This window comes from Saimiri boliviensis, chromosome 7 (assembly GCF_048565385.1).
Source record: "Saimiri boliviensis isolate mSaiBol1 chromosome 7, mSaiBol1.pri, whole genome shotgun sequence".
Taxonomy (NCBI): domain Eukaryota; kingdom Metazoa; phylum Chordata; class Mammalia; order Primates; family Cebidae; genus Saimiri; species Saimiri boliviensis.
This window is the reverse complement of record NC_133455.1, coordinates 39,487,306-39,497,959: the sequence shown is the minus strand read 5'-3', so window position 1 is coordinate 39,497,959 and position 10,654 is coordinate 39,487,306.

The following is a 10,654-nucleotide window of genomic DNA, read 5'->3' as shown; positions in this document are numbered from 1 at the left end:
ACTGTAGTCTTGACCTGCCAGGTTCAAGCAGTCCTCCTGCCTCAGCCTCCTAAGCATTTGGGACTATAGGCACACATCAAAACACCCAGCTTTTATTTTTTATTTTTTATTTTTTTAAGAGATGCCATGTTTCCCAGGCTGGTTTTGAACTCCTGAGCTCAAACGATCTGCCCACCTTGGCCTTCCAAAGTGCTGGGATTACCAGCACAAGCCACCACACCTGACTGTTTTTATTCTTATTTTTTATTTTATTTTTTTCAAAGACGGGGTTTCACCATGTAGCCAGGATGGTCTCAATCTCTTGACCTCGTGATCTGCCCGCCTCGGCCTCCCAAAGTGCTGGGATTACAGGCATGAGCCACTGTGCCCAGCTATTCTTATTCTTATTAACCAGCTGAAAGCAATTTACTTAATATCTGGCTGAAACACACACACACACACACACACACACACACACACACACACACACACGGCCTATATTCTAATAGAAATGAACATGCACCTGATGAAATTTTGAGAAATACAGGAAAGTGTAAAGAAAAAAAATCTATAGCTAACCCCAAAATAAAAAGTATTAACTATTTTGTCAATTCTGCTATTAGGTTCTTTATATAGCTGGGACTGTATTGTATTATTGTATTCACAATCTTTTTTTTTTTTTTTTTGAGACAGAGTCTCACTCACTCTATCACCCAGGCTGGAGTGCAGGAGTGCAGTGCCACGATCAGACTCACTGCCTCCTGGGTTCAAGAGATCCTCCCACCTCAGCCTCCAGAGTAACTAAGACTGACTACAGGCATATGCTACCATGCTCAGATAATTTCTGTATGTTTTTTTAGAGATGGCATTTGGGTTTCGCCATGTTGAACCAGCTGATATAACTTTTAATACTTAGAAATCTAACTTTGTAACAAGCTCTTGCCTTGCTTTTAGAAACTATGTAAGCATGTTATTTATAGCTACACAGAACTCCTTGAAGTACATATATCATAATTTATATGACCATTTTTCTACTAGTAGGCATTTAGTTTTTAACTAAACATATTTTGGGACAATAATATGGATTTCAACCTTTTAAAAGTTCTCACCACCAGCAATGAAAAAATAAAACCTCTTTAAAGAAGGTATAGGCATCAGTAGTTTAAAAGTATTTAAGTCACTGGTTTTCCCTTCCAGGAAAAACAGGTACAATATCACTGAATTATAGACAAAAGCAGGAAATACCCCGAGGTTTTTCCCAAGAATACTTTATTTCTTTTTTTTTTTTTTTTTTTTTTTTTTGAGACAGAGTCACTCTGTCACCCACGCTGGTGTGCAGTCGTGTGATCTCAGCTCACGGCAACCTCTGCCTCCGGGTTCAAGCGATTCTCCTTCCTCGGCCTGCCGAGTAGATGAGATTACAGTGCGTGCCACTATGCCCGGCTAATTTTCTGTATTTTTAGTAAAGACGGGGATTCACCCTGTTAGCCAGGAGATGGTCTTGAGCTCCTGACCTCATGATCTATCTGCCTTGGCCTCTCAAAGTGCTGGAATTACAGGCATGAGCCACCATGCCCGACCAATTATATATATAATACATAATATATATATTATATATTATAAACTCCATCTCTCTCTATATATATAATTATATATATAATTTTATATATATATATAGAGAGAGAGAGAGAGAGATGGAGTTTTGCTCTGTCACCCAGGCTGGAGTGCAATGATGTGATCTCGGCTCACTGCAACCTCTGCCTCCTGGGTTCAAGTGCTTCTCCTGCCTCAACCTCCTGAGTAGCTGGGATTACAGGGACCTGCCACCATGCCCAGCTAGTTTTTTGTATTTTTAGTAGAGATAGGGTTTCACCATGTTGACCAGGCTGGTCTTGAACTACTGAACTCAGGTGATCCACTCACCTCGGCCTCCCAAAGTGCTGGGATTACAGGTGTGAGCCACTGCACCCAGCCAATAATATATTTCTTAAGTATATGCTGATGTGAAGGTTTGGACTTGTTCTAGGAAGGCTTTAGGAGAGAAACGAGACCATACAAAAGGCGGTATAAAGATGTGAAGGTGGGGGAAAGAAAGAACACGGCAAGTGTTTTGAAGTTAAGAACTCAGGCTTTTAGGATGGGTGCGGTGGCTCACACCTGTAATCCCAGCACTTTGGGAGGCCAATGCAGGTGGATCACGAGGTCAGGAGTTCGAGACCAGTCTGAACAACATGGTGAAACCCTATCTCTACTAAAAATACAAAAATTAGCCTAGCATGGTGGCACATGCTTGTAATCCCACCTACTCAGGAGGCTGAGGCAGGAGAATCGCTTGAACCCAGGAGGCAGAGGTTACAGTGAGCACCAAGATCGTACCACTGCACTCCAGCCTGGGCAACAGAGGGAGACTCCATCTCAAAAAAAAAAAAAAAAAAAAAAAAAAAGAACTCAGGCTCTTATGTAGTGGTGCGTGGCAGAGTTTCCCCACCATCATTGCCTTTGATGGTTGATGGTGACTGGACTCTGATAAGCTTACCACAAATCCTTAAATTCTAGGCAGAACACTTTTTTAAACAAAGACCTTAACCATTTGCTAACAGTAATCTCCTGCCTACTCTAAGTGTCTTTTCATCAAATCATTCCTCTTTTTCTATACTATTTAGACTTTGCCATCAATAGAGTGGGCAGCCAGATGTTATTTCACAGAATTCACATGGCTGGAGTGGCTGCTGTAAGATTCTTTTAAAGTGAGGTAGAATTTAGAGTCTTCCCCAAACCCCATGTCCCTGAACGTTTGGAGCAATCTAGGGAAGATAAAGTGCTGCATTACTATACTACATTTGATTTTCTCTTAAATCAATTCTTTTCTTAGAAACTTATCTTAAAATTTTGATTCATTCTACATGTTTTACCCAGCGTGTTTCCAATCATTTATCACAGTTTGTCTTCACAACACCCTGAGAGATGGGTAGGGCAGATGTTACTACTTCCATTTTCTTCAAAAAGAAGAAAACAGATGAAGAGAGTAAAGACACTGCCACCAGAACCCAGGTGTCTCATCTTTTTGGCCCAGGGTGTGTTCCCCTACCAGATTAACTGTGGCTTTGACAGATGGCATTGGTAGAGAGTCCATAGAGACATGAGTTGTGTCTCTGCTATTAGATATCTCAGAGTAGTTTTACACTTGTTTTTCAAACTACTATAGACCCTGAGTATTTTATTCAAGCACGTATCAAAGTAGTCTATCCTTTTTTTTTTTTTTTTTTTTTTTGAGATGGGGTCTCACTATGTTGCCCAGGCTGGAGTGTAGTGGCTATTCGCAGATGTGGTTCCACTACTGATCAGCACGGGAGTTTTGACCTCCTCCGTTTCCGACCTGGGCTGGTTCACTGCTCCTTAGGCAACCTGGTGGTCCCCCACTCCCAGGAGGTCGCCATATTGATGCTGAACTTAGTGCGGACACCCGATGGGCATAGCACCCTACAGCCCAGAACTCCTGGGCTCAAGCAATCCTCCCACCTCAGCCTCCTGAGTAGCTGGGACTACAGGCCCGAGCCACCGTGCCCAGCCAAAGTAGTCTATCTTAAAGTATCTCCAAGTTTTCTCCAGATTTGGATTTTTTAATTTTTAAATTTATTTTATTTTATTTTATTTATTTATTTTTTAGATAGAGTCTCAATCTGTCACCCAGGCTGGAATGCAGTGGTGCAATCTCAGCTCACTGTAACCTCTGCCTCCCAGGATAAAGCAATTCTTGTGCCTCAGCCTCCTGTCTAGCTGGGTTACAGGTACACGCCACCACCATGCCCAGGTGATTTTTAAAATTTATTATCTAATTGACCTACATAGGCCAGGTGAGGTGGCTCACTCCTGTAATCCCAACACTTTGGGAGCCAAGATAGGCAGATCACTTGAGTTTAGGAGTTTGGGACCAGCCTGGGAAACATGGCAAAATCTCGTCTCCACAAAAAATGCGAAAATTGACTGGGCTTTTGGCGGGTGGGGAATGGTGGGTGCTGAGGCAGGAGGATTGCTTAAGCCTGGGAGGTTGAGGCTTCAGTGAGCCAAGATCAAGCCACTGCACTCCAGACTGGGTGACAGAGCAAGACCTGGTCTATTAAAAAAAAAAAAAAAAAAAAAAAAAAAAGACTTACATAGAAGTAGGAATAAAATAATTTTAGCATTCATTTTCCAAATATGTAAGAGGAATTAAGATGAATCTTTACATAAAGTAACATATTTGAAAAACTGTTGAGATTTAAATGGAAAACAAAATTAGGATAAGCCAGTGTCTTTTTTTTTTTTTTTTTTTTTTTTTTTTTTTTTTTTTTTTTTTGAGATGGAGTCTCACTCTGTCACCCAGGCTGGAGTGCAATGGTGCCATCTTAGCTCACTGCAACCTCTGTCTCCCAGGTTCAAGCGATTCTTCTGCCTCAGCCTCCCAAGTAGCTGGGACTACAAATGTGCACCACCACGCCCAGCTAATTTTTATATTTTTTTAGTAGAGACAGGATTTCACCATGTTGGCCAGGCTGGTCTCCAAATCTTGATCTCAGGTGATCCACTCACCTCGGTCTCCCAAAGTGCTGGGATTACAGGCATGAGCCACTGCCCCGGTGATAGTATTTTTTTTAACTACAAAAACAATGCACATATGTTTCAGAAAATCCACCAATTGTGTTTTTCTTCTGCTGTCACACAATCATAAATAGAGAAGACTTCTATGAGCAAATGTGGGGGCTTCTCCTTACCACCCAATTCTGCAGCAGACACCAGCTAAGTATCCTTGAATTCAATTCCGGTACTACCTACCTAGAAATAGTGTCAGATCCCACAGTGGAGGGTTCAGCCCCCAAGACTGTACCCCATCTCCCAATAGTCACAAGGTCAGGCCTCTGGAACTTCTGACTGACCAGCACGGGGTTTCCACGACCCTCTCTTTGGGTTCGATTAGTTTGCGGGAGCAGATCATAGAACTCAGGGAAACATGTTTACTGGTTTATTATGAAGGATATTAGAAGGGATACAAATGAAGAGATATGCCAGGAGCAGTGGCCAGGGAAGGAGCATAGAGCTTCCGTGCCCTCTCTGTGTACACAAGCCTCTAAGAACCTCCATGTGTTCAGCTATCTGGAAGCTCTCTGAACCCAGGGTGTTTATGGAAGCTTCAGGGTATTAGCATTCCTTCCCCCAGGGTATGGGGCGGGACCCTCTCTGGAATGAGGGCCTTAGGAACCACAATCAGGAAAGTGGGGAAAGATTAGAGTCCTACCTTGGAGCAGGTGAAAGGAGGAAAAAAAAAAGTCAAAGAGTTTCCATTTCCTGAGGCTGGCCAGGCCCAACGTGGTAACAAAATGACTGTAACAAGGGCTATGGTTATTCTGAGCCAGTGAACCAGAAACTACGAGAAAACAAACAAATAAACAAACATAGATATGTATACACACACAGCACATCTGTATAATCTAGGTTCAATTTTTTTATACCTGCCAATGAAGATGTTCCTTTCAGCATTTTTTTTTTTTTTTTTTTTTTTGAGTCTCTCTCTGTCACCCAGGCTGGAGTGCAGTGGCACGACCCTGGCTCACTGCAAACTCCGCCTCCCAGGTTCAAACGATTCTCCTGCCTCAGCCTCCCAAGTAGCGGGATGACAGGTGCCCACCATCACACCCAGCTAATGTTTGTATTTTTAGTGGCAATGGGTTTTCACCCTGTTGGCCAGGCTGATCTCGAACTCCTAACCTCAGGTGACCCACTAGCCTCTGCCTCCCAAAGTGCTAGGATAACAGGTGTGAGGGACGGCGCTTGGCTGTCCTTTCAGCTTTTAGATAGAAGGCAGAAAGAGGTCGACTCAGATATCCAGAACCAAACTAATGAACTTATATTGTTCTTTTCTATTTCTGATCAAATTTCCAAACAGCCATTCCAGGCTCTGATATAACAAGTGTACACAACTGGTATTCCAGCAGAGGGGAGATTCATGTCCATTATCTACAAAAAATATGAAATACCCTCTTCTCCTCTCATTCTTCCTCTCCCCAATTTTCCTAGTGGCTTACGACTTAATATTTTAATATTTCTAAAACTTACAGAAAATTTTTAAAAATACAAAAAAAAAAAAAGTAATGCAACCATATCTCAACTTTGACAATAAATCAACTAATGGCCAATCTAGTTTCCTTCACATTCCTACCTAGATTTTTTTTTTTTTTAAGGAAATTCCAGCCATTGTAGCACTGCAGCTGCAAATATTTTACTATATATGTTTAAAAGATAAGGAGTCATTTTTTCAAAAATTATCACACTGCCCCAAAAGCAACAATAGATGGTTAATATAATCACATATTCAGTGTTCCCATTCCCTAATGGTCCTTATAAATGTCCTCTTAAAAATATTTCTGCCTATTGAGAAAAATTAGTCATGTTAAAAATTTGTTTAAAAGTTTGTTGGTGCCAGGCACGATGTGCACACCTGTAATCTCAGCATTTTGGTAGCCTGAGGCAGGTGGATCATGAGGTCAAGAGATTGAAACCATCCTGGCCAATATGGTGAAACCCTGTCTTTACTAAAAATACAAAAATTAGCTGGACGTGGTGGTGCGTGCCTGTACTCCCAGCTACTCAGGAGACAGACAGGAGAATCGCTTGAACATGGGAGGTGGAGGTTACAGTGAGCTGAGGTCATGCCACTGCACTCCAACCTGGCAAAAAAGCGAGACTCTGTCTCAAAAATAATTAATAAATAAATAAAAGTTTTGTTGTTTGGGGTTGGGTGTGGTGGTTCATACCTGTTATCGCAGCAGTTTGGGAGACTGAGGCAGGTGGATCACTTGAGGCCGGGAGTTTGAGACCATCTTAGCCAACGTGGTGAAATCCCGTCTCCACTAAAAATACAAAAATTAGCTGGATGTGGTGGCATGTGCCCATAATCTCAGCTACTTGGGAGGCTGAGGTAGGAGAATTGCTTGAGCCTCAGAGGCAAAGGTTGCACTGAACCAAGATCATGCCACTGCACTCCAGCCTGGGTAACAGAGTGAGACTCTGTCTCCAGAAAAATGTTTGTTTGAATCTGCATCAAAACAAGGTCCTGGCTGGGCATAGTGGCTCACAGCTGTAATCCCAGAATTTTGGGAGGCTGAGGCAGGAGGCTCACTTGAGCCTAGGAGTTTAAGACCAGCCTCGGCAACATGCTGAAACCCCATCGCTACCAAAAATACAAAAATTAACCAGGCATGCTGGTGCATGTCTGTAGTCCCAGCTACCCAGACACTGAGACGGCAGGATCGCTTGAAACTGGGAGGCAGATGTTGCAATGAGCCATGATCAAGACCACTGCACTCTATCCAGCCTGGGTGACAGAGTGAGACCCTGTCTCCAAAACAAACAAACAAACAAAACCCCCCAAAACCAATGTCCATTTATTGTGATAATTAGCATGTCTCTTATGGGCAACATTGTCCTTTTTTAGCCTTTATCCTCAAATAAAAAATTGTTATGTAGCAAAAACAACCATTTCCACGTGAAGCAAGAGTTGAAAATGCTGTCCTGAAGAAGTCTGTGAAAATGTCAAGTCATGCCTTTGCGAGGAGATAACTACTTGGCATATACCTCTCCCTGAACGATAAAGAAGGAAGGAAGAAATGTACTTCTAATAAACATTAGCCATGGAGAACTGCATGTAAACATGATGCTTTCGAAGCAAATGCTCTGCAGTAAATGGGAACCAAGAAAATAGGTAACAAGTTGTAAACCCGAAAATCATTTCTTTATTTCAATGAAAGAGAAGTTTAAAAACAGTCAAACCAAAACGTCTGCTTTTAAAGTTCTGCAAATTCTGGTCAGATTGATCAACCCTTTTTAGAGTTGTAAAGCTTTTTAATTTAATGCTTTTTAATTTTCAGTTTGCTTACTTCATTCCTTTGTAAAAGAAAAAAAATCACTTTAGATTAAATGAAATTGTAATTATGACTTCTACTTCCATATCTCACTTTATGAGCTTATTTTCTGTATCTCCCCTTAGAAAACAAAGTTCCCTTTTCATTTTAAAATTAAAGAAACTCCTGGGTTAGTATCTAACACATACAAACTGATAATTACCATGTAATAGAAGCAACAGGACAAGCTCACAGTAATAGAATGCAGGAGGTAAAAACGTGGGCAGGATAGACAGAAGGCTGCCCCATTTCTTAGTCTGTAAAAACAGACAATAAATAGTAGCTGCCTCATAAGGCTGATGCTGGTATCAGTCAAATGAGATCATGCAAAGCACCCAGCACTGGCTAACACTCAATAAAGAATAGCCATTATGATCATTAGAAAGACATAGGAAGAGACTTTTGTCATTGTCATGGTTTCATCTTAAAATGTTACTGTATGTTCACATTCTGAGTCTTTACAAGAGAAAGCAACAAGTGTCCTGCTGTTGCTCAGGATCATACCTTCTCCAAGATACCCTGCTACATTGTTAAAATACCTGGGGGCGGGGAGGGGAAGTATCCAATTAAGCCACTGTTAAACTGTTTCCCTTTTGGAAAGTTTGAAATATTTGAAAACAGCATAAGAAATAGCTCTATATATAATGAGTTCTAGGTAAGACAATATTGTGGTAAGTGAACTAAACAAAGATTAATCTGAAATTGGACTCTGATCCCCAAGTGAACCAGCCGGTGTAGCCCAGTCTTTACTGGACTCGAGCAGGAAAAACAAACCTGTGTCTATCTCAGCCATGATCTGGCTGGATATGAACTAAGCTTTGAACAGTGCCCAAGCGCATTTCAGATGCATATTATGTGTTAAATGCTAAGCAGGGAGCATTGAGCTGGGGCAGTGCATCCTGATACTGAGGAACTGACACAGGAAAATGCATAGCATTGTCATTTGGTCTTCTGCTATTCTTTTATTTATTTATTTTCTTATTTTTGAGACAGCATCTTGCTCTGTGGCTCAGGCTGGAGTGCAATGGTGTTATCTCGGCTCACTGCAACCTCTGGCTCCCAGTTCAAGCAATTTTCCTCCCTCAGCCTCCCAAGTAGCTGGGATTACAGGTGCACACCACTGCGTCCAGCTAATTTTCATATTTTTAGTAGAGATGGGGTTTCGCCACATTGGCCAAGCTGGTCTCAAACTCCTGACCTCAGGTGATCCACCTGCCTTGGCCTTCCAAAGTGTTGGGATTATAGATGTGAGCCACCCCACCCGGCCTATTTTCTCATTTTAGTCTGACAAATTTCCTTTTCTGTTAGATCTCTCCCCAATAACTGCAAAAACCAACCAAATAAATAAATAAATATGGGAGAGAGGTGGTTATTTATATTATGAATGTATTATTCAGTTTAATTCATTGAAGAATCTAACATCCTTCCCTCCACAGTGTTAAAATCCATAGCCCTCTCAATTACACTTCCACACTTTGAGGAAAAGGAAGAGAGGGAAGAGGTATCTCCAATAGAAATTTCCTTGTTAATAACATCTTATGTTTCTTTTAATGTTTTAGAGTTTCAAAGCACTTTCAGACTCACTCTGGTATCTCAGTTAAGCCTTGTACAAGATGCCATAAATCATATTATACTCACCTAAGAGGTGAGTAAAGCCATAGGTTAGAGGTGAAGCAAATGTAAATAGTAGTAATTAGTAATATATATATATATACATACATACATATATATATATGTATGTATATATAGAGAGAGTAATTGGTACATGTGAGACCTGAAGCCAAGATTTTTCTGTTTTGTTTCGTTTTGTTTTGTTTTGAGATGGAGTCTCGCTCTATCACTAGGCTGGAGTGCAGTGTCTCAGCTCACTGCAACCTCTACCCCCAGGGTTCAAGCTATTCTTCTGCCTCAGCCTTTCAAGTAGCTGGGACTACCGCTGTGCACCACGCCCAGCTAATTTTTGTATTTTTAGAAGACACGGGGTTTCACAATGTTGGCCAGGATGGTCTTGATCTCTTGACCTCGTGATTCACCCACCTTGGGCTCCCAAAGTGTTGGGATTACAGGCGTGAGCCACCGCTCCCTGCTGAAGCCAAGATTTTTAAACCAGGTCCAGTGGCCAGGAGCTGAAGTAAGTGGCTCGTACTCACTACCTTGGTGGGGCTGTTTTCCTCCCTTCTGTGATTTCGTTCCAAGCATCTTCCCTTTTTCTTCTCAGTTAATTCTGATTCATTAATTCCCTCATGTAATTAATAAATGGGAAAGACTTGAGTGAACAAATATTCAGCCAACTTGTATTTATTGAGCAAACTAGAAGTCAAATCTTTGAAGGGTTTTAAACAGAGGAAATAGAATCTCTTGTAATTTAAAAAGACCATAGTAAGGCCACTGCGGTGGCTCATGTCTATAATTCCAGCACTTTGGGAAGCTGAGAGAGCAGGTGGCCTCTCAAGACCAGTCTGGGCAACATGGTGAAACTCCATCTCTACTAAAAAATCCATACATTAGCCAGGGATGGTGACACGCACCTGTGGTGGTTCCAGCTACTTGGGAGGCTAAGGCAGGAGAATCCCTTGAGCCCGGGAGGTGGAGGTTGCAGAGAGCTGAGACAGCACCATTGCACTCCAGACTGTACAATTGAGCTATAATTAATAACTTTATTAATGTGAACCAATTATCCAGAAATAATAATCACATATTAGCCATAGTGGAGTTCCTAGCTAGATGTGTTCTGTCTATGT